This window comes from Marmota flaviventris, chromosome 12 (assembly GCF_047511675.1).
Source record: "Marmota flaviventris isolate mMarFla1 chromosome 12, mMarFla1.hap1, whole genome shotgun sequence".
NCBI lineage: Eukaryota > Metazoa > Chordata > Mammalia > Rodentia > Sciuridae > Marmota > Marmota flaviventris.
The window spans coordinates 20,274,933-20,298,216 of record NC_092509.1 but is presented as its reverse complement, the minus strand read 5'-3'; the positions used below and the strand labels follow the sequence as shown (position 1 = coordinate 20,298,216).

At 36.9% G+C, this 23,284-nt stretch overlaps 1 long non-coding RNA gene across 1 annotated transcript; it reads left to right on the top strand.

Moving 5' to 3' along the window:
- The first annotated feature begins 1,052 nt into the window (after window positions 1–1,052).
- On the top strand, window positions 1,053–16,343 carry LOC114106176 (uncharacterized). The gene is made up of 3 exons (XR_003585150.2): window positions 1,053–1,129; window positions 14,943–15,087; window positions 15,858–16,343. It is a non-coding gene; the product is annotated as an uncharacterized lncRNA (long non-coding RNA).
- Window positions 16,344–23,284: the final 6,941 nt, after the last annotated feature.

Sequence of the window (23,284 nt, the reverse complement as noted above, 5' to 3'; positions counted from 1 at the left end):
AGGTTCTCCAGAGCATGTTTTCCACTTAAGATTTTTGTTCTTCAAAGAGTTAGTAAATACACAAAATTAGAAAGCACATCTCAAAATATTTTTCCACACAGCAAGTATCTGCCTATTTTATAAACATAGATGGCATGCATGCACACACACAAACTCTCTCTCTCTCTCTCTCTCTCTCTCTCTCTCTCTCTCTCTCTCTGCTCTTGAAAAATCTGTAAACCCAAAGCCCAAGAGAAAAAGACACAGATGGAGATTTAGCTTATTTGCAGATGTTTCTTCATCTTCCTGAAGACCAAGACATTTTTAGTATGAAATATAGGCTCTAGTGCATTTTTAAAGTTAAAAAAAGATTATATGATTTGCCCAGTACGGGTTTGATAGTTCTGGTGGTTGGAAAGGTGCAGGAGGAGGTCTTAATCACCACATTAGCACTAAAAATCCCCCAGAGGATCAGCCGGTGTCTAGCCAACCCCGTCCTTCATCATGGAGATCATAAAACTGAGTAATGTCATCATGATGTAGACGTTCAGAGGAGCTTCTACCAAATCATGATAGCAGATGCATTTTCACATTTTTAAGATGCTTCTTGGCAACCATATTATATAACAGGTGTGGCTGTTATAAACATGATAATTAACTTTGGTCAATTATTTTAAATTCTAGAAGATCTATTCCATTTTTAATTATAAAGCCATTTTTATTTTGTAGTTATATAATCATAGAATTGAAAGCCAGGAAACAGAAGAAAACCTCACAATTTCACAACCCTACAAAGTAAACTACATGTTAATCCAGAAAAGTTTTTTCTGCATATTTTGTTAAAATATAAATGCATATCAATTCCTACAGTACAGCTCTCATTAGGGGGTTCCATCCACTATTAACCTCTTATACTTTCGGGTCTATGTAGCATGGTGTCTTCCTGAGCATGTATCTACACTAAAGACCTTACACCAGTGCATGTGTTCATTAGCTGTCAACCCAGACAGGAAACTCAACCTTCTGCCAACTTCCTGCCTCCTCTTCTCCCCAAGCACACACCATCAAGTACACAGACATTGATTTTCATAGATTTGGTATTTGCGAATCGTGCCATTTTGTAAGCTACCCAAAGTGAAGCTCTTTAAAGGTAAGATTTTAAGCATCAAGATCAGAAGAATTGTAGCTTTATAATTACTCAAAAACCTTGCCATATCTTTCTTTCTTTGATTTTTGGATTCTTGACTTTTTTTTCTGTATGAATTTGTTTATGCCTGCAAATTCAAATGACTTTTTTTTTCTCTCTCTCCCCTCCTCCCTCCCTTTCTCTCTTCTTTTCTTCCTCAGTCCCTCCTTTTCTTTCTTCTCCCTCCCTCCCTTTGTCTCTTCCTTCCTTCCTTTCATCTCTCCTTCTTCTTTAATAAAGCAACATATGCCTTCATTTCATTAGTAAGTTTATAATATTTATTTCACAGTATCTACTTCAAAATATTTCCTTGGAGGTTTTTAATTTCCTACTCGAATATGATCCAACTATTTTCTCATTCTGACACAGAGTTAAATCTTATTTTTTTTAATCTTTCACTCTTAGGTTATATCCATGATTTCTTGAATCACCATTTGTTCTTCATTTTTAAATGTTTTGTTGTTTTTGTAATTGATTCTTTCTGGGTCAGTCTATGGAGGGTGCAACCAACTCTGACCTGCAGGTGACCTGCAGGAAACTCTGGTTTGATTTGGGTTACCTGAAGTTTTCTTGACTTCCTTTAATGGAAATATGTACACTCTCCTTTTTCCTCCAGGTGCTACCAACTTTTGTTGTTGTTGTTTTATGCTGGCCAGTTTCATATTTTATTTTATTTTGTTATGCTGGGGATCAAACTCAGGACCTTGTGCATACAAGGCAAGCACTCTACCAACTAAGCTCTATCCCCAGACTGAGTTTCATATTTTAATGCTGTTACCATAGGTATGTCCATTTGCAATATCACATCTTACCTTCTCATATGATTCATATTGAGATTACAGAACCCTAGATTCAGTGACTTCCCCTCAAACATTGACACAAGTGTCTGCTGACTTCTGGCACTCCTTCACTATTGCTAATGAGCAACCAGAAGCTGCAGTCAGTCTGAGTTTCCTTTTGTAAGTAATGTGAATTTCACTCTCTGGTAGCTTTCCACTATCCCTCTGGTAATCTTTATCCTTGGTGAGAAAAAACTCAAGAAGTTCTCTCTTTGTGTCTGTCCTTTTTCATTATCAAATCAGCATAGTTTTATCTAAAGATTAAACTTTAATCTAAAGATTAAACTAACTTTCTTCAGATCCAGAACATTCTACTGTATTTTGTTAGTTTTTCCCTCAATTCCCTGGGTCCTTGGATCTTTGCACTGCATTCCTACTGACTTATTTATTGACATAGTCTCTCATCACATATTTTGAATTTCTTTATCTTTTGTACAAAAGTTGAAAGATTTGACTATTTCTTCAATCTCTTCAGTGAAATTTTACTTTTTTTTAATTTCTGAAGCGTACTTTATTAAAAATCCCAAAATTTCAAATGGAAATTTCTCCATATTCACATAGAAGGGGCTTAGGTGTTATCACTTCTTTCCACATGATATGAAACAAAGCTGAAATAATGTGAAAACCCATGACTCTTCTTGGTTCCATCAGAGAACTGAGGTCACAAGGCAAATTAGAGACCCAAAAAATGATGACAGAGAGGTAGACTTGAGCAATCCCAACTTACTATGGGTAAGATAACTTCTAAACTAGAACTGAGGTGGAAAACCTGAACTACAATTGATGAATTTCTAGAAGCTTATTGTGAATGAGGATGAGAAACAGAAGCTCCATGGATGGAATCTTCTGGGGGCCCTCACACTGTCATGAGTTTTGTTTCTAGGAGCTCTACCAGTAAAGATTAGAGAACATATCCCACCCAACACTATGTCTGGAAAGGCGGGGGGGTGGGTGTGTGCCATTTTGAAATATGCTGGAGGATCCTGTTCTTCACAATGATGCTCTCAGAAAAAACCTGTTTGAGCAGAGCATAAACTACTAGTGTTTTAGCAGGGACCAAACTACCTGGGAGAAGAAAAATACTCAACTCCAGCTTCTTCTAACTTTGCTGTCTAACACAAGGGGTAGAGAGACTTAGAATCATTTTTGAAGGACACAGCCCAGGGACACAAGCTCACTAAAAACTAAGACCCAATCATAGGACTATAGGACTACAGAACATGTCTCTTCCCCTGCTACCTTACCACTACATCAACAGAGCTCTTGTATGATAACAGAAAGATAAAACAAAAAGAATGGGGAGTCTCAGATACGATTTTTTTATTGGTTGTTCAAAACATTACAAAGCTCATGATATATCATCTTTCATACATTTGACTCAATTGGGTTATGAACTCCCATTTTTACCCCAAATACAAATTGCAGAATCACATCGGTTACACACTCACATTTTTACATAATGGCATATTAGTGACTGTTGTATTCTGCTACCTTTCCTTTCCCCTACTATCCCCCCTCCCCTCCCTCAGATATGATTTAATAAGTAGTCTTGCAAAAAACTCAAAGACAGCAAGGAGACAAAAACAAGGGCACCAGAGGAAATTTAAGCCTCTGATGCAAGTAGAGCAAATGGTAAAGACAGACTAAACCCTGGCCAGAGAAGCAAAACCTTCACCACAAGGACCTGCTTTGTTTAATTTCTTTCACTCAGAACATCAGGTACAAGGCAGGTTAAAAGACAAAAGAACGGTTTGAGGAGACAGAGCAAACATCAGAACAAGTTAGAGAAATGGCAGAGAGATTTAAAATTTCAGAACAGAAATTTACTAACTCTGACTAATATGTAAAGAAATCGAAATGAAAGAGTGGGTAAAACAGGTAGTAAAAGATGGATATTGTAAGAAAGAAAGAGAAGAAAATGCTAGAATTGAAAGTTACCATAACAAGAAAGAAGAGTGTCATGGATAGACTTTTAAATACACTGGATATAACTAAGAAAAGTATTAGTGAACTTGACAAAATATCAAAAGTTAACATTAAATTAAATTTTCTTCTTTACTTTTTATTGTTTCTTTTTAGTCATACATAAGAATAAATTTTGACATAATTATAAAAGCACGGAGTATAATTTGTTTTAATTCATTCCCCAGTACTTCCTATTCCTCTCCCCTCCTCCTTCTCCCTATTCTCTTCCCTCTATTCTACTGATCTTTCTGCTATTTACTTATAGTTGTTTTATTAGTGTCTTATGCATGCACTTGATGGTGAGATTTACTATAGTATATTCACATATATACATAGGAAAGTTAGGTGAAGAAAACAATGGAAAAAAATCACAGAATAACCAAGAACTGTGTAACACTTCCAAAAATATATAACATATGCATAATGAAAATTCCAGAAGCACAAAAATAAACAATCAAAGCAAGAAATAGAAGAAATATTTGAAACAATAATGACTGAGAATTTTTCAACATTAATGATAGATACAAAACCACAGATCCAGGAAGCTCAGAGAATCATAATCAGCATACATATACTATTAGGTGTATTAAATTCAAACTGCAGAAAAATTTGAAAGCCGGAAAACTTGTCTATACAGGAACAAGTGTAAGAGTACTTTGGATTTTTTTAAGACCAGGCAAGCAAGAAGAAAGTGGAATGAACTTTTTTAAAATGATGAAAGAAAATATCCAACAACTTAGAATTCTATATTCAGTGAAATTATACTTTAAAAGTTAAGGGAAAATGAAGAATTTCTCAGAAAAATGAAAATTTAACAAATTTATTGCCAGTAGAACGACTTTATGATGAATGTCAAAGAAAATTCTTCAGAGTGATGGAATTTATGTACTTCAAAGTCTTGGATGTGCATAAAGAAAGTTTGAAGACAGGCTCAAATAAAGATAGAATAAAATTAATTTCTCATTAGGATATTAATTATTGACTGAAAGTTTATTAGTCATTAACAACTTATTTAGTAGATCTATAGACCTATTCAGATTATTAATTTCTCCTTATATATTTGTATGTTTTAAGGAATCAGTCCCTTTTATCTATTTTATCAAATTGTGGGCATACAATTATACATATTATTCTATTATTGTTCTTTTAAAGCCTATGAAATTAATAGTCATGTTGTCTCTTTTATTTCTGTTATGAGAAGTTTGAATTTTCTCTTTTTTTTTCTTTTTTTCCTTGAGAAATTCTTTTTTTTTTTTACTGTTTTTTTTTATTGTTGGTTGTTCAAAACATTACATAGTTCTTGATATATCATCTTTCACACTTTGCTTCAAGTGGGTTATGAGCTCCCATTTTTAGCCCATATACAGATTGCAGAATCACATCAATTACACATCCATTGATTTACATATTGCCATACTAGTGACTGTCGTGTTCTGCTACCTTTCCTATCTTCTACTATCCCCCCTCCCCTCCCCTCCCCTCCCCTCTTCTCGCTCTACCCCCTCTACTGACCTTCATTTCTCCCCCTTGTATTATTTTTCCCTTTCCCCTCATTTCCTCTTGTATGTTCTTTTGTATAACCCTGAGGGTCTCCTTCCATTTCCATGCAATTTCCCTTTTCTCTCCCTTTCCCTCCCACCTCTCATCTCTGTTTAATGTTAATCTTCTTCTCATGCTCTTTGTCCCTACTCTGTTCTTAGTTACTCTCCTTATATCAAAGAAGACATTTGGCATTTGTTTTTTAGGGATTGGCTAGCTTCACTTAGCATAATCTGCTCTAGTGCCATCCATTTCCCTGCAAATTCTATGATTTTGTCATTTTTTAATGCAGAGTAATACTCCATTGTGTATAAATGCCACATTTTTTTAATCCATTCGTCTATTGAAGGGCATCCGGGTTGGTTCCACAGTCTTGCTATTGTGAATTGAGCTGCTATGAACATCGATGTAGCAGTGTCCCTGTAGCATGCTCTTTTTAGGTCTTTAGGGAATAGACCAAGAAGGGGAATAGCTGGGTCAAATGGTGGCTCCATTCCCAGCTTTCCAAGAAATCTCCATACTGCTTTCCAAATTGGCTGCACCAATTTGCAGTCCCACCAGCAATGTACAAGTGTACCCTTTTCCCCACATCCTCGCCAGCACTTGTTGTTGTTTGACTTCATAATGGCTGCCAATCTTACTGGAGTGAGATGGTATCTTAGGGTGGTTTTGATTTGCATTTCTCTGACTGCTAGAGATGGTGAGCATTGTTTCATGTACTTGTTGATTGATTGTTGTCCTCCTCTGAGAAGTGTCTGTTCAGGTCTTTGGCCCATTTGTTGATTGGGTTGTTTGTTATCTTATTGTCTAATTTTTTGAGTTCTTTGTATACTCTGGATATTAGGGCTCTATCTGAAGTGTGAGGAGTAAAGATTTGTTCCCAGGATGTAGGCTCTCTATTTACCTCTCTTATTGTTTCTTTAGCTGAGAAAAAACTTTTTAGTTTGAGTAAGTCCCATTTGTTGATTCTAGTTATTAACTTTTGTGCTATGGGTGTCCTATTGAGGAATTTGGAGCCCGACCCCACAGTATGTAAATCGTAGCCAACTTTTTCTTCTATCAGACGACGTGTCTCTGATTTGATATCAAGCTCCTTGATCCATTTTGAGTTAACTTTTGTGCATGGCGAGAGAAAGGGATTCAGTTTCATTTTGTTGCATATGGATTTCCAGTTTTCCCAGCACCATTTGTTGAAGATGCTATCCTTCCTCCATTGCGTGCTTTTAGCCCCTTTATCAAATATAAGATAGTTGTAGTTTTGTGGATTGGTTTCTGTGTCCTCTATTCTGTACCATTGGTCCACCCGCCTGTTTTGGTACCAGTACCATGCTGTTTTTGTTACTATTGCTCTGTAGTATAGTTTGAAGTCTGGTATCGCTATACCGCCTGATTCACACTTCCTGCTTAGCATTGTTTTTGCTATTCTGGGTCTTTTATATTTCCACATGAATTTCATGATTGCTTTCTCTATTTCTACAAGAAATGCCGTTGGGATTTTGATTTGCATTGCATTAAACCTATAGAGAACTTTTGGTAATATCGCCATTTTGATGATGTTAGTTCTGCCAATCCATGAACAGGGTATATTTTTCCATCTTCTAAGATCTTCTTCTATTTCTCTCTTTAGGGTTCTGTAGTTTTCATTGTATAAGTCTTTCACCTCTTTTGTTAGGTTGATTCCCAAGTATTTTATTATTTTTTTGAAGATATTGTGAATGGAGTGGTTGTCCTCATTTCCATTTCAGAGGATTTGTCGCTGATATACAGGAATGCCTTTGATTTATGCGTGTTGATTTTATATCCTGCCACTTTGCTGAATTCATTTATTAGCTCTAATAGTTTCTTTGTAGACCCTTTTGCGTCTGCTAGGTATAGAATCATGTCACCTGCAAATAGTGATAATTTAAGTTCTTCTTTTCCTATTTTATGCCTTTAATTTCTTTTGTCTGTCTAATTGCTCTGGCCAGCGTTTCGAGAACTATGTTGAACAGAAGTGGTGAAAGAGGGCATCCCTGTCTTGTTCCAGATTTTAGAGGGAATGCCTTCAATTTTTCTCCATTCAGAATGATTCTAGCCTGAGGCTTAGCAAAGATTGCTTTTACAATATTGAGGTATGTTCCTGTTATCCCTAGTTTTTCTAGAGTTTTGAACATAAAGGGATGCTGTACTTTGTCGAATGCTTTTTCCGCATCTATCGAGATGATCATATGGTTCTTATTTTTAAGTCTATTGATGTGGTGAATAACATTTATTGATTTCCGTATATTGAACCAGCCTTACATCCCAGGGATGAATCCTACTTGATCATGGTGCACAATTTTTTTGATACGTTTTTGTATCCGATTCGCCAGAATTTTATTGAGGATTTTTGCATCTGGGTTCATTAGAGATATTGGTCTGAAGTTTTCTTTCTTTGAAGTGTCTTTGTCTGGTTTAGGTATCAGGGTGATGTTGGCCTCGTAGAATGAATTTGGAAGTTCTCCCTCTTTTTCTATTTCCTGAAGTAGCTTGAAAAGTATTGGTATTAGTTCCTCTTTAAAGGTTTTGTAAAATTCTGCTGTATACCCATCCGGTCCTGGGCTTTTCTTATTTGGTAGTCTTTTGATGGTTTCTTCTATTTCCTCGATTGATATTGGTCTGTTTAGGTTGTCTATATCCTCCTGACTCAATATGGGCAGATCATATGACTTAAGAAATTTATCTATGCCTTCACTATCTTCTAATTTATTGGAGTATAAGGATTCAAAATAATTTTTGATTATCTTCTGTATTTCTGAAGTGTCTGTTGTGATATTGCCTTTTTCATCCCGTATGCTAGTAATTTGAGTTCTCTCTCTTCTTCTCTTCGCTAGCATGGCTAAGGGTCTGTCAATTTTGTTTATTTTTTCAAAGAACCAACTTTTTGTCAATTTTTTCAATTGTTTCTTTTGTTTCGATTTCATTAATTTCAGCTCTGATTTTAATTATTTCTTGCCTTCTACTTCTTTTGCTGTTGTTTTGCTCTTCTTTTTCTAGGATTTTGAGATGAAGTATGAGATCATTTATTTGTTGTTTTTTTCTTTTTTTAAGGAATGAACTCCAAGCAATGAATTTTCCTCTTAGAACTGCTTTCAATGTGTCCCATAGATTCTGATATGTTGTGTCTGTGTTTTCATTAATCTCTAAGAATTTTTTAATTTCCTCCTTGGTGTCTTCTATAACCCATTGATCATTCAGTAACCTATTGTTCATTCTCCAAGTGATGTATACTTTTTCCTTCCTTCTTTTATCATTGATTTTCAGTTTCATTCCATTATGATCAGATAGGATGCATGGTATTACCTCTACTCCTTTATATTGTCTAAGAGTTGCCCTGTGACATAATATATGATCTATTTTTGAGAAGGAGCCATGTGCTGCTGAGAAAAAAGTGTAACTGCTCGATGTTGGGTGGTATATTCTATATATGTCAATTAAGTCTAGGTTATTAATTGTGTTATTGAGTTCTATAGTTTCCTTATTCAACTTTTGTTTGGAAGATCTGTCCAGTGGCGAGAGAGGTGTGTTGAAGTCTCCCATGATTATTGTATGGTGGTCTATTAGACTCTTGAACTTGAGAAGATTTTGTTTGATGAACATAGCTGCACCATTGTTTGGGGCATATATATTTATGATTGTTATGTCTTGTTGGTGTATGGTTCCCTTAAGCAGTATGTAGTGTCCCTCTTTATCCCTTTTGATTAACTTTGGCTTGAAGTCTATTTTATTTGATATGAGTATGGACACTCCTGCTTGTTTCCGAAGTCCATATGAGTGATATGATTTTTCCCAACCTTTCACCTTCAGCCTATGTATGTCTTTTCCTATCAAATGCGTCTCCTGTAGGCAGCATATTGTTGGGTCTTGTTTTGTGATCCATTCTACTAGCCTGTGTCTCTTAATTGGTGAGTTCAAGCCATTAACATTTAGGGTTATTATTGAGATATGGGTTGTTGTTCCAGCCATATTTGTTTATTTATGTTACTAAACATGGTTTGTTTTCCTCTTTGATTATCCCCCCCCCCTTTACTGTCCTACCTCCCACTGTTGGTTTTCATTGTTATTTTCCATTTCCTCTTCCTGTAATGTTTTGCCGAGGATGTTTTGAAGAGATGGTTTTCTAGCTGCATATTCTAACTTTTGTTTGTCGTGGAAGGTTTTAATTTCATCTTCCATCCTGAAGCTTAATTTCACTGGATACACAATTCTTGGTTGGAACCCATTTTCTTTCAGTGTTTGAAATATGTTATTCCAGGATCTTCTAGCTTTCAGAGTCTGTGTTGAAAGATCAGCTGTTATTCTGATTGGCTTGCCCCTAAATCTGCTTCCTTTCTCTTGTAGCTTTTAAAATTCTCTCCTTATTCTGTATGTTGGGCATCTTCATTATAATGTGTCTAGGTGTGGATCTCTTATAATTTTGCACATTCGGCGTCCTGTAGGCTTCTAGAATTTGGGATTCTGTCTCATTCTTCAAGTCTGGGAAGTTTTCTCGTATTATTTCATTGAATAAATTGCTCATTCCTTTTGTATGGAGTTCTATACCTTCCTGTATCCCAATGACTCTTAAGTTTGGTCTCTTAATGTTATCCCATATTTCTTGGATGTTCTGCTCATGGTTTCTTAACAGTCTTGCTGAGCTGTCTATGTTCTTTTCAAGTTGAAATAGTTTGTCTTCATTGTCTGATGTTCTATCTTCTAAGTGTTCTACTCTGCTGGTAGTATTCTCCATTGAGTTTTTAAGTTGGTTTATTGCTTCCTGCCTTTCTAGGATTTCTGTTTGTTTGTTTTTTATAACCTCTATCTCCCTGTATAGTTGATCCTTTGCTTCCTGGATTTGTTTGTGTAATTCCTTGTCGAAGTGATCTTTCATTGTCTGATTTTGCTGTCTAATGTCTTCCTTGATACTCCAGATCATCTGAAGCATATATATCCTGAATTCTTTATCTGACATTCCATCTGCTGCAGCTGTTACCTCTTCTAAAGTTGAGTTGACCTGCATTGCTTGTAGTCCTTTCTTTCCTTGTCTTTTCATACTGCTTGCGTTTCTTTCTTTTTGGTGAAACTGTTGTGTTTTTGAAATTTTTCCCCCCCTATATATTTATATTGCTCTTGTATAGTTGAAAAGTCTCCCTTGCAGGTGCGGGCGGGGGCTCTGCTCTGCCCCTCCTCCAATTGGTGTGAGGTGTCTACCATGCCCGCGGACCCCTGGGCCTGATCCGCCGTTCTGTCGCAGGTCTGCCTACCTTGCAGGTGGGAGCGAAGGCTCTGCCCTGCCCCTCCTACCACGCCCGGGGACCGCTAGGCCTGATCTGCAGGTTGGTCGCCGTTCTGCCCACCTTGTGGGCACGGGTGTCAGTTCCGCTCTGCCCCCACTCCAAATGGGGTCACTTGACCACCACACAGGCGGGCCGCTGGGCCTGATCTGGGCGCGGGCGAAGGCTCTGCTCTGCCCCTACTCCAGTTGGGGTGAAGTGTGTACCACGCTGGCAGGCCGCTGGGCCTGATCCGCCGGTCTGTCGCAGGTCTGCTTACCTTGCCGGCGCGGGCAGCGACTCTGCCCTGCCCCTCCTACCATGCCTGCAGACCGCTGGGCCTGATCTGCAAGTTGGTCGCAGGTCTGCCTACCTTGCGGGCGCGGGCGGCGGGCCCTCTCCTCTCCTCTGGCTCGACGACAAAGCGAGAGAGACTCGGGTATCTGTGACTCACCCTCCCTACCAGGGGACCAACTGTTTCCGTCGCCGCTGGCACCGATTAAGTTCTCTCTTCGGCCGCTCTCCGATGACATCAGATCTCTGCCATGCTGGCATCCCCTGTTCTATGGCTGAATCCCATTTTCTTCTCTTCCAATAGGCGGAGCTGTGCCCTCTGAGCCGAGCTTCTGCCCTCTATGTGCTGACAGAAATCCCTGTACGGTGGCTCCTGGGAGTCTCTCAATCCTGTTAGTCCAGAGCCCTTTCACTTATCCGGCCCCTCCCCATGTTCCTCCTCCCAGCCAGCCAGCCAGGCCCTGTTTACCAGACGCGATTCCCCAAGGATCTGATTACACTTGCAGCCCCACCGCGTGTCCTATATCCCGAACGATGAACACCCTCTCTGTCATTCATCTAAGCCCCAGTGCTGTGGTGGGGTGATCTGGGAACCAACAGTTTAATTTTTCCGGACCCCTTTGGTGGGCACGCCCCCAGAAACTGGTGGCTAAGATCTTGGGTGTCGCCTCTGGTGTTAAGGGGAGGTGGGGATCTGGAATCCCCTCTGCTTCCCTACAGACACGCCCCCGGAGAGATTCCCAAGGTTTCCTGGCTGCTTGTATCTGGAGGGTGTGGGAGTCACACACCTGCTAACGTGGATTCCGCTGGGAAGGAATTCTGTCGCTGGAACTCTGGTGATGTCACCTCTCTGCTATGGCGGGCCCCAGGCTCCTTGCCGGAGTGTCCGGAGGGAGGGGTGGGACTGGTCTGTCTCTGGTTGGTTTCAGCTCCCGGTTCGCTATTTCATGAAGGCTTGGCGAGAGACCTCTTCCTAGAGTCCCTGCACCGCTCCTGCTGCGCTGAGCCTCGGATGCTATCCGCCCAGATGCGGGGGCCGCGTGCAGGCAGCCGACAGTCGCCGAGTCGCGCGGGCAGCAGCTGGCGGGTCTGGACCTCTGCGCTGCGTGGCGGAGATTCACTCGTCTATCGCAAACTGTCACCTCCAAAAATCCTACCGATTCCCGGCCGGTCTCTCTTTAGTGGAATTTTACTAAGAGTTTCTCAGCAGGTCTAATCTAAGCGTATCCATGCGTCTCTCTGACCCTGTTGTTGAGGAGGTACTGAAAGCGCTGCCTCCCCTCTCGCCGCCATGTTGGATCCCCCCTCTTTTTTTGTTAATTTGGCTACAAGTTTATAGTTAAAATTCATCTCTTTGAAAGTCCATTTTGATTTTATTGACTTTTTTTCTGTTGTTTGTGTTATCAGTTTCATTGATTTCTGCTCAAATTTTATTATTTTCCCCCTTAGGTTTACTTTTGATTTAATTTGTTCATATTTTTTTTCTGTTTTCCTAAGGCAGAAGCAACATTATTGATGTTAGATGCCACTTTTCCTCTTTGCATTCAATGCTGTAAATTTCCCTCTGAGCACTGCTTTCAGTCTAACCAACAAATTTTGATAAGTTGAATTTTAATTTTATTTCAACTCTTCTCAGACTTCTTTAACCTAGAGGAGCAAGGATAAACATTTAAGAATATGTTTAATTTAGAACTATGTTTTAAATTTTTACTGGGGCTTTCCAATTATTTTTCTTCATTAGGGTAAGTAGTTACTTGAGAACAGTCCATACTGTTACATAGTTATACATAATATAAGAGTAACATAAAACCACTATCAGTGCTAAAACCACTAACAGTATTCTACTAATGACAAAAAAAAATCATAATAGGTTAAAAATCATGTACATAATCTACTGTTATTAAAATTTAAAATTCTGCAGATTCCTTTGGAATTTTACATTCTTTTTATTGGAATTTGTTCATTTCATAGTAATACTAAAGATATAAATTAAGATTATTTTAAGCCTTTATTCTGTTCTATCATTTTATCTTTTTTCTCATCCTTAAAATAATTTATGGACAGCCACTGGTGTTTTTCTCATATCCTGTCGTCCTTGGCTGTCTGCTTACATTTATGAATGAAGAACTACATCAATTACAGAAGGCTGCTCAGAATTTCTTTTGGCAACCATGGAATTCTATTTCTTCATCTCACTTGAGTAAACAAGTTGATCACAACCTCTAAACGAGAAGCTTTGATAGATCCTAAGACACACATCTAAGAAGCAGGCAGGAAATCGGGGGTATTTTTATCTCTATTCTTGACAGAATGAGGAAAACTTGACTCTGGGCATCAACATTGACAAGTGACAAACCTAACTCTTCCTGTGTGTAGTTCACATCACACTTAACCCTGAGAAAAGAGCCACCACAGAAAGGCTCTGTGTGTGTATGTGTGTGCGTGCACATGTGTGTGAAGACATGCAACTCATGGTCTTGCAATCCATGATGTTGATCTCCCTCTCTTCCCATTCTCATTTCCCATATTATTTTGCAACAAGATTAGGTTCTTAAGAACACTTCAGAAGTGAGAGGCTTGCACCTCCTCTAACACTATTTTCTATGCACACTCCAGGTATGAATCACACTGATTTATGTGTAAATGATTCAAAATGTCTCTCATTTTCTACATATTTATCAGTACTTCTAACCTGATGCAGGATCACTTCCCTCTCTCAGATCTCTTATAAATAAACTTGTACTTATTTACTTATTTATAAACTTATACATTACTTTTTTGGAAGAAAATAAAACATAAATTATGTCTTCAGTCTGCTATCTTGAACTTGAAGAATCACACAACCTTTCCACAAGCATTAAATATATTAAATATACCCTATTTTTAAAGATATCTTAATATTCCATTTAGTAAGGGTTCCATCATTTATTTATTTCCTGATTTTGTTTATTTATTATCTTCTCATGTTTTGCTCTTAAAATGAAATAATGAATTTATTTTTTTGTTATTCAAGTAGTATCTGCCTTCATTTAAATTACTTTCTTTGGACCAATTCCCAGAAGTAAGATTACTGAGTCAAAGGAGATATTTATTTTTATGACTCAAATGGTTTTCCCAATGAGTTATGCCAACTTACAATGACACCAATAATAAATGAGAATAATAGTTTCAATGCACTTTTTCATGTTTGCTCTTTAAAACTATTTTAAATATTTGCTTTCCAATGACTTTTAAACTTACTCTTCCTTAATTAGTTTGTAAAGCCACTAATTATTGCTTTTGCCTGCTTAATTAGTAAAATAAATGGTTTAAAACAGTAATCCTTTCGATTTCTTTTTTTTAATTAAAGCAAGACTTGATTCACATTCTTTTGATTTTAATGCATTCACATTTAGCTAATGAATTAAGAAAAATTAGTTCCTACATTGTAATCAATAATTTCACCTTTCTTTACTTCTCAACTAAATCCAGCATTCCATTTTCACTACCAGTAAATTACTTTTTAGCTGAGCAGCAAGGCTTCCTCTTGCCTATATAAATTATAACAAACACAGAAGAACAACACACTGCTTGATTTTAAAAGGTAAAAAATTCCTTTTAAAAGTAATCAACTTTAGGAACTTACCCACTATTGTTTGAATCCAAGAAAAAATTGGTTAAAGAAGATTTCTTTTGGCATCTTTTGCAAATATTGTCATCTGCATAGTGGAAATTGCAAGATATGCAAGATACTCAAGTTCCCCATATAAAAAGTCATTGTATTGTACATAACCTGCATATCTTATTCTTTATACTTTTAATAACCTCTTTATTATATATAATATCTAATTTTTAAAAAGTCATAAAATAGTTGTTTCATTGTATTTTTAGGGAATAATTGCAAGAAAAAAACATTGTGTATGTGTCCAGTAAAAATGCAACTCTTCAAATATTATTGATCCACTGTTGGTAGAATATATGGATGCAAAACTCATTAGATATAAAGACCATGTCATTTTCAAAACAATCTAGTAAGGTATTTTTTTAATTTTCTTTTTTCTTTTTAGTTATTCATGACAGTAGAATATAATTTGACATATTTATGCAAACATAGAGTACATCTTATTCTAATTTTACTTAATAGCAAATAAGAAACAACAAACTAGAAAAGTTGCTTGAATTTAAATTTTGTTAAGAGGACCCTTAGTATAAAAACTGATGGTTTCTAGCCAAGGGTGAATATATATATATATATCATGCTGCATAGATAATAAAAGAACACCTGTTTATAAATAATGATTGATTGGGTCATTTAAAAAAGAGTCATATCTATTTAACCCCTCATTTTAAGACAATCATTCTGAACATGTTTTGCAAAACTATATTCAATTGATGCTTTGAGCCTTGAGGTTATATAATGAAAAATACTTATATGAAATATATTTTGTTCAACAGAGTTATAGAAATAAAAACTCTTCAAAAGAAGTAAATGTGTTTAAAATCCAAATTATAAAATAAAAATCCTGAGAGTATCATGACCCATCGTGTGATAAAGACACAAAGTTTCTGCGTGGATTACAGTTGTAGCCACCATTGACTGATGGTAAATTTGGAGGGCACTGATCTGCAAGCACATGCATATGAAGTAATTTGAAAACAAAACAACCTCACAAACTGATGAATTCTGCATACCGGCTCTCAGAATGTTAGGGAACAGAGAGATGTGGATGGTGAGAACACGAAGTTAAGGGAATAATTCTATAAAATGGGCCCATTCTGCTGACCCCCACATGTTTTGTTTTCCAGGAAGCAATTTACGTGCAGTTCTACCTGGCCTGAGTGGACAGAATATATTGCATTCCTCAGCAAACTACCTGTTATCTACAGGAGAAATGCAAATAATGTCGATTGAAGGAATCCTGATTACCCTGAAGGGGGACACTTTTGAAACCTTTTCTACGCACCTGATCCTGAAACCCAGGGAGATAAGGCTAATTCCTCCTGACAATAAAATCTATAAGAATTTATGATTAAGAATCCAATTAAAATTAATCAGCATGGGCCAATGAGACCTAGAAATGTCATGGAGAGGGGACTTAAAAGTCTGAGGTCATCTTGCTGTCAGCCAAAAGTTGAAAGGTAGAAGTGAGTGAGACTCTCTGGAAACTTCTTTGGGATCCCCAATAAAACTACAGTTCAGGAAAGGCATATTGTCCCTCTCCTTTCTGAGAGGACCCACTCTCTCCCTTGAAAATATCCCCTGCCTCATTTGCCATCCCTTCAATAAACTCATGCCTGTTACTCTGAACAATGTGTCTGAAATCTTTCTGACTTGATCACAAGAATCGGAGCTTGAGGGGGAGTCTTTGTGTTGCCTCAGTTTCCTGAGAGGCCCCAGATCTGTAACAAGAAGACATCTTATATTTTTAAAAAGATGTTAACAATATTTCAGAGGGCTGAGGGTTAAGGATTGGCTAATAAACAGGAAACATTTATAAGGGATTAGGATTTGTATCTTCAGATCTTTGCCTTCACTGGCTGTGTTTTTACATTTCACTTTCTTCAAGCAGATAATAATACGATTAGCTGAAAAACAACAGTGACACAATTTCAGCTTACACCTCGAGGAGTGACATGTGATGGTGATTCAGCAAGCATCCTGCCCAAGAAATACACTCTTTTAGTTCATATCTTCAGTATTTTTGTCTTTTCTGTAAATGTGGTTATCATTATATTACCAAAGAAATCAATACTGAATACTGATATATGCATTATATATGATCATGATGAAGTACACCTAAAAATGATGGGTCCTTGATGAAGTGATTTTAAGCAGCTTGTCTTTATAATGAGGAGGAAGCAGACTATTTTGATAATAACGAAGCAAGTAAGGGGAACAAAAATCACATCTCACTCAAATGTGCTCACACAATAACCCAAACCTGACAGAAATCCAGGAAAATCCTATATTGAACACCAGCTGAGCAGAAATTCTCCTGAAATCTGTTATGATGTGAATGTGTCTCCCAAATCCCCTGTTGGAAACTTCATCCCCAGTGCAGCAGTGGTGAAATCCCAGCACAGATGTTGAAATGGTGAAATCCCAGCACAGCTCCACACACAGGAATGGACTGATGCCATTGCTGAAGGATGAGGGTGTTCATTGTGGGAGTGGGTGTCTCATGGAGGAGGAGTTCCACCCCCTTTTGGTTTCTCTATTCCTCCTTTTGTCCTTCCACCTTGGGAGGACACAGCAAGAAGGCTCATATCAGATGGCAGTCCCTTGATCATGGACTTCCCAGCTTTCGGAACTGTGAGCCAATACATTTCTCTTCTTTATAAAAATTAAGACAAAGCCAAAGAACATAGCTTTGATTTTATGATTTTTGATAATCTGTAAATTCCATCCCAAAGCCTCAGAATGCTCCATTGCATGTAGATGTGGATGCAGATATATCTAGATTCCTGAGAGCTGCTTGTGTCTTCCCTCGAGTGCCAGTTCTCCTTTCATAAAGAAAGGAAAAAAAGAGCCCTTGACTGTTCAAAAGAAGCACACCTATATCCTGCTCTAATTGAGACTCACATACAATTCAAGGAAACAAAATGCTTCCTGTTCAGCAACACATGGAAATGGTACTTGATTTCCAAGACAACCTTATAAGATAGATACTAATATTGTCCTATTTTTCAGATGAGGAATATTAAGATGCAGAGAGTTTGAGCAGTTTGTTCAAAATTACACATTTGATCAAAGGAACAGTAGCATTAAACCATATCTGGATTTTAGAGCTAATGTTCTTAAACATTAAGTGATACTGCCTCCTCAATGTGTTTGGAAGTGTCTACTTAGCCATGTGAGTAGATGTTGAAAGTGACTCAGTAAGTGATAAAATGAATAAAATTCAGTTACAAAGGAATATTCCTTAAATTCTCAAAAATGCAAAGGTTGTTATGCCTCACAGAGTTCTTTCATACCTTTAGCATATTTTTTTTCTAGCAGTGCCAACTGAAGGTTGCTTAATTTAATATTCCTTGGGGACTTTTGCTGACAATGTGGTTTTCTCTCTTTTAGCAAACACAGAGATGATATATTTAAGAGTTACATGAAAATCTATAATTATTCTCCTGGCATGACCTTTCCTCTGCTCCCAGAGGGAGCCACTAAAACCTTGATGGAATCTGGAATGTTATAGGAAAATAAGACATTGCCTCTTCCTGCTAGAATTCTTGGTGTCCAAATCATAGCAGTTATTAACAAAGCAGTTTCTCAGCCCTGAGGACATGCTAAATAGTGAGAATGCCATTGTGGGTCACCCTGTTCCTATTTGTGATGGAGGTGAGTGAAACTGACATCATATAGAAGTTTCAAATTGAAACATGCTCATAAGGCAATCAACATGATGTTGTGTGAGACTCACTACCTGATCACACCCTTGATCATATATTGCAAAATCCTGGCATTATTTTTCTTCAATTAAAAAAAAAACAGATTATGAGGTATCTTTCAAATGCTGTCTTTTGAAATTTATGAAAATAAATGCACATATTATTGTTCATTTTCTAACCACTAAAGTCTTGAATCATCCCAAATCTGAAAACTATCCATATGAAAAGAACTTAAAAAATTTTTTTTCAAAATAAGCCAATTATTATTTCACAGTTAGATGAGAAAAATTTCTATTATTTATCTTGATAAGCCAACTTTCAGGGACAGACTATATAACTTAGGTGTTAGCAAATCATCCACTATCCTTGTTACCTTATTTAAATTCAACCTCCATCCTTAGGGTTCAACCATGGTTCCATTTTGGCATGCAGTCTTTGCATGTCTGCTCTTTCCTCAGATATCCAGACATATTACATGGAGCTAAATATGTTAGGGGTATACTTGGAATGCCATGAATGTTTTTCCAAATCAATTTGAAGCTTCATTTAAAAAGTACATTGCATTAGTAGGTTTATATTACTGTTACATCTATTATAGCAAGAAGATATTCAATAGATACATATTAGCTTATAAAATGCATCAACATTTTTCATAAGAAGTACTGATAGCTAATAGCTATGTAGTATAAAATCTCCAATTCCCACTTTGGAAAGCATCCATATGAAAAGAACTTAAAAGAAACCTTTTTTTCAAAATAAGCTAATTATTGTTCTTTCATAATTAGTCGAGAAAAATGTCTATTATTTACCTTGATAAGCCAGTAGGGTTTTACTGCTATCTTGGCTTATCCTAAGGTAGAGGGGTGAAGATATCTGAAATATCGATTTAGTCCCACCTCTTCTTGGACATTTAAAAAACTGGAGTGTTTTTAAACATATTTTATATATTTAACATATTTTATATAAAACATATTTTATATATCCATATTTTATATATTCTAACACTATTTTGTTTCTAGTATGCCCTTTCTGGACACTGTTGATGAGTCAAGGAAAAAGAAAGAGATGCCCAAATACATCTCAATGCTTTATAGGATAAGAAGCAGGCTGATACAACAAGGAGACTTTTGAAATAATCTGTTATCCTTCACTTTTTTTGACTCCTGTCCCAACCCAACATCTATGTAAAATCATATGCCAGACATAGGAGAATTTAAATTATCCTTAATGGAGTGAATGGTGTAGACCTTATGGAGTATGTGTCTCTAACCTCTTTGTGTTTCTATTACTAAGTTTCATTTGCCTACTTTGGGTAAATATTTTGAAGAATATCAAATCATGTCTTGTCCCCCTAACAAAAAAATAAGCTATTTCATAGTACTTGCCAAGTCAGGTAATTGATTCCAAAGGGATTTCAGGGGTTAGAACTGCAATTTCCTTTAAAAGAGTGCTCATGTTTGGAATCTTTAGTAGCTGCCTCTATGTTATTAACAACCCTACTTATATTTGACAGACAAGTAATAATGTGGCCATCTATCTACAAGACAGCAGAGCTGAATATATTTCAAACTTTATAAATGAATTTTAAAAGCCCTACAGACAAAGTTCATTAAAGTAAAGAAAGGAAATTTGGTAAATGGAGTCTGGATTTTATTGATGAATAAATCTTTACTTTCTACAACTGCTAATAAGCAGGCTGAAAGTCAAATAAATATGCATTTTCTGTGTATTGAAGGCAGTCCTCTTTGAGCAAGTGTGTGTAGAATGCTTTTAGGATGTCTTCGGGGCTGCAACTCAATGCTGAGCATGAGTGATTCACAGGGTCTTTTGTGGCCATGTCGGCTCTGGATGGAAGGGCTTTGATGCTCCACATAGAAAACCCCTGGAGAACTCTCCACCCTTCATCAGAGATCCTTCTTGCTACTTAAGGATCTCCACATTTAGCAGACTTCCAAATCAGGTTGAATATTCTACATGTGGTGTTTTTGCCAGGATAACTGATTAATTGCTAAAAACAGGTTTATCTTGATATGATGCAGAAATTGCCCTTTTGTAGAAGAAATTGTCTTTCTCATACAAAACACTTTTGACAACATATTTACTTTTAGAGTTTTCAGGAGTTCTTGAACACTTGCAAATGAGACAGATGGACTGTTGGTCCCTGGGTCACATGTCTCACCTAAATGTAGGAGACTCTTCTCCTAAGCAAGTTTTATTGTCAGCTTATCTTCCAGAATGGCTACATATTCAGGGAAAAATTTGTTTTAGTAAAAATGTGTGGTTCCTTCAAAGTTTATTGTTGGCCTATGGTGTATTACAAAGATATTGTTTAGTTGCATGTATGATTATCTAATGAGATTCATTAAAATTTCCAGTATGAGGACCAAGAACAAAAATGGGTACAAATTAACTTTGGTTTTAAAGAATTTGATGGTGCTGAAACCAAGTTAGAAAAGTCTAATTTGTAAGACACTTTCATATCCATACCCATAGTGATGAGCAATAATAGGTCCTAAAAACTACTCAGTGAATATTATCTATAGATGTCCAGGCTCAGATTTCTGTGGGCACACAGATAATTTATTGGAAACTACTTTTCAGGACATTCTGACCACCTGAAAACAGAACAATTTCTGACAAGGCATTTGTTGACAGATATTATGATATCAGGAAAGTTATTATGCATGTAAAGAATAAACAGTTTTCCCTTAGTCTCCATAAGATCATTCATTTATTCATCATTTGTTGCATACCGCATACCTGGTCCCTGAGACTTCAAGACATTGATATGCAATGAGAAAGGGACTGGTCCTGCTTCCTGAAACTCAGTTTTGCAAAATACATGGCAGGAAAACATCAATCCAGCAATTTACTTCCCCTCTTTAATATCTACATAGATCAACAGGAGCAATTTTTTTCTGAAATACATTTGAACATCATTCTATTATGTCAATAAACAATGAATATCTATGATGCACTAAACTCTGTATCATTGTCAAATGTGAATGTTAAAACATAAAAAGATATGGATGCTGACTACCAAGAATTTATAATCTAATTGCGAGACAGGGTAAATTGAACAGGAAAAAAATTCGAGGAACCATATAACTAAATTGAGTAGTGAGAAATTGATTCTGCTATGAAGTGATCAGCTGAAGGGGAAAGGGTTTGGGCAGTCAGTTGAACTGGGCACAATGATAATGCAGATCCTCTGGATGTGTTCTAACCAGGTGAGAAATATGAATTATTGTCAGAGATGGAAGCAAAACTCATACTCAAACTGGTATTGTTACCAGCAGATATTTTTGCAAACTGAGTACATCTGAAACATGTCAAGTGCAAGATTCTGGCATTATGGGAAAAAACAAGGTCTATGGCCTGCTAATGTTCTCTCAGTAAGATAAGAGCTTAGACTCCATTTTACAAATTAGGGAAATAATCTGCAGAGAGTGTTCAGAATTTCTCAGGAAGTAGGTGGATGATCTGAGAGCCAGCCAGGGCTAAGGAGTGACTCTGAAGCTCTCTTGGTTCCTCTGACTGCGCTGCTAACTACATAATGGGCTTGTGGGAAAATAAACTGCTCAAATGAAATGCATCACATGCCACAAATGAGAAGGACCAAGAAAAAGCCAGGAAACAGACTACAAAATTCTCTAGAGCAGGCCGTACTAGGTATGGAAGGGAAAAGTACATGAGAATGGGAAGATGCTGTTCCCTGTGCGGTTCAGAGGCAGTCACAGTGACTCGGAGCAGCTGCTTGAACACTCACCAGTGTAGGTCCCAAGGGCTGGACATTCACTAAAAGGTCAGGAATCAGTGACAGCAAAGGGTATCAGGAAAAGTTTCTGGGCTGTCACATGTTTTTCTTGTCTGTGAAAGATGTGAAGTACTTGGGTAGAAAATGAACAGAGAGGTAAATTCAAAACAAGAGGCACACAGGTTTTAAGGTTTAGAATGAACAATTATATATAACCAGATCAGAGAGGGACACAAATGTCTCAATGCTGGTTGAGGATGTAGGAATTCCAAGATTGTATCTACTAATACCCATCATCATAAGATGTCACAAAAAATTCTCTAATATCTTAATCTGCTAGGAAATGCCTGTTACCATTTTACATCTTTGATTATTTCATTCCCAGTAATGTCTTGGAATGATATTTTTAAATTAGTTCAACTACAAGTCACATGCTATTTATTTAAAATCCATTTTCAAAATTCTTTTAAAAGTAATTACAGGAAATTATCTGCCTTTGTATCTTGCTGGCTGACACATCATATAAATCATCCAATGTGTCACTTCTGATAAAGCCCATGTAATCATATTATATGACAGGAACTGCCTGTCATAAATAGACATGATAACCTAATTTGGAAAACTCAGACAAATATAATTTCTTTTAAACTTTAGTTCAAAAACACTGGCACAACTCTACAGAACACTGGCATGTTGAAATGACTTTGAAGAATATATGTAACATTTTCTTCTTTAAAATCTGTGTTATTTTTGTTTCATACTTCACATATAAGCTCATAAAAATGTATTACATAAAATATTTATAGCAAACATTAAACAAAGAGAATGATATAATTAGTGAGCTCAATTTTTACTTGGTACCCTAATTAGTCTTTGAAGTACAGGGTATTTACAGGAGTCTCTTCCTAAGCAAGAAGGTTAGCCAATGAGGGCTGAGGATGTAGCCTCAGTGCTAAAGCATCTGCCTAGCATGTGTGAGGCTCTGAGTTTGATCTCTGGTACAAAAAAAAAAAAAAAAAAAAAAAAAAAAAAAGATGGGTTAGTCAATGACTCTATGTTGAGAAAAACAGTGCCCCATAGTAGAGAGAGG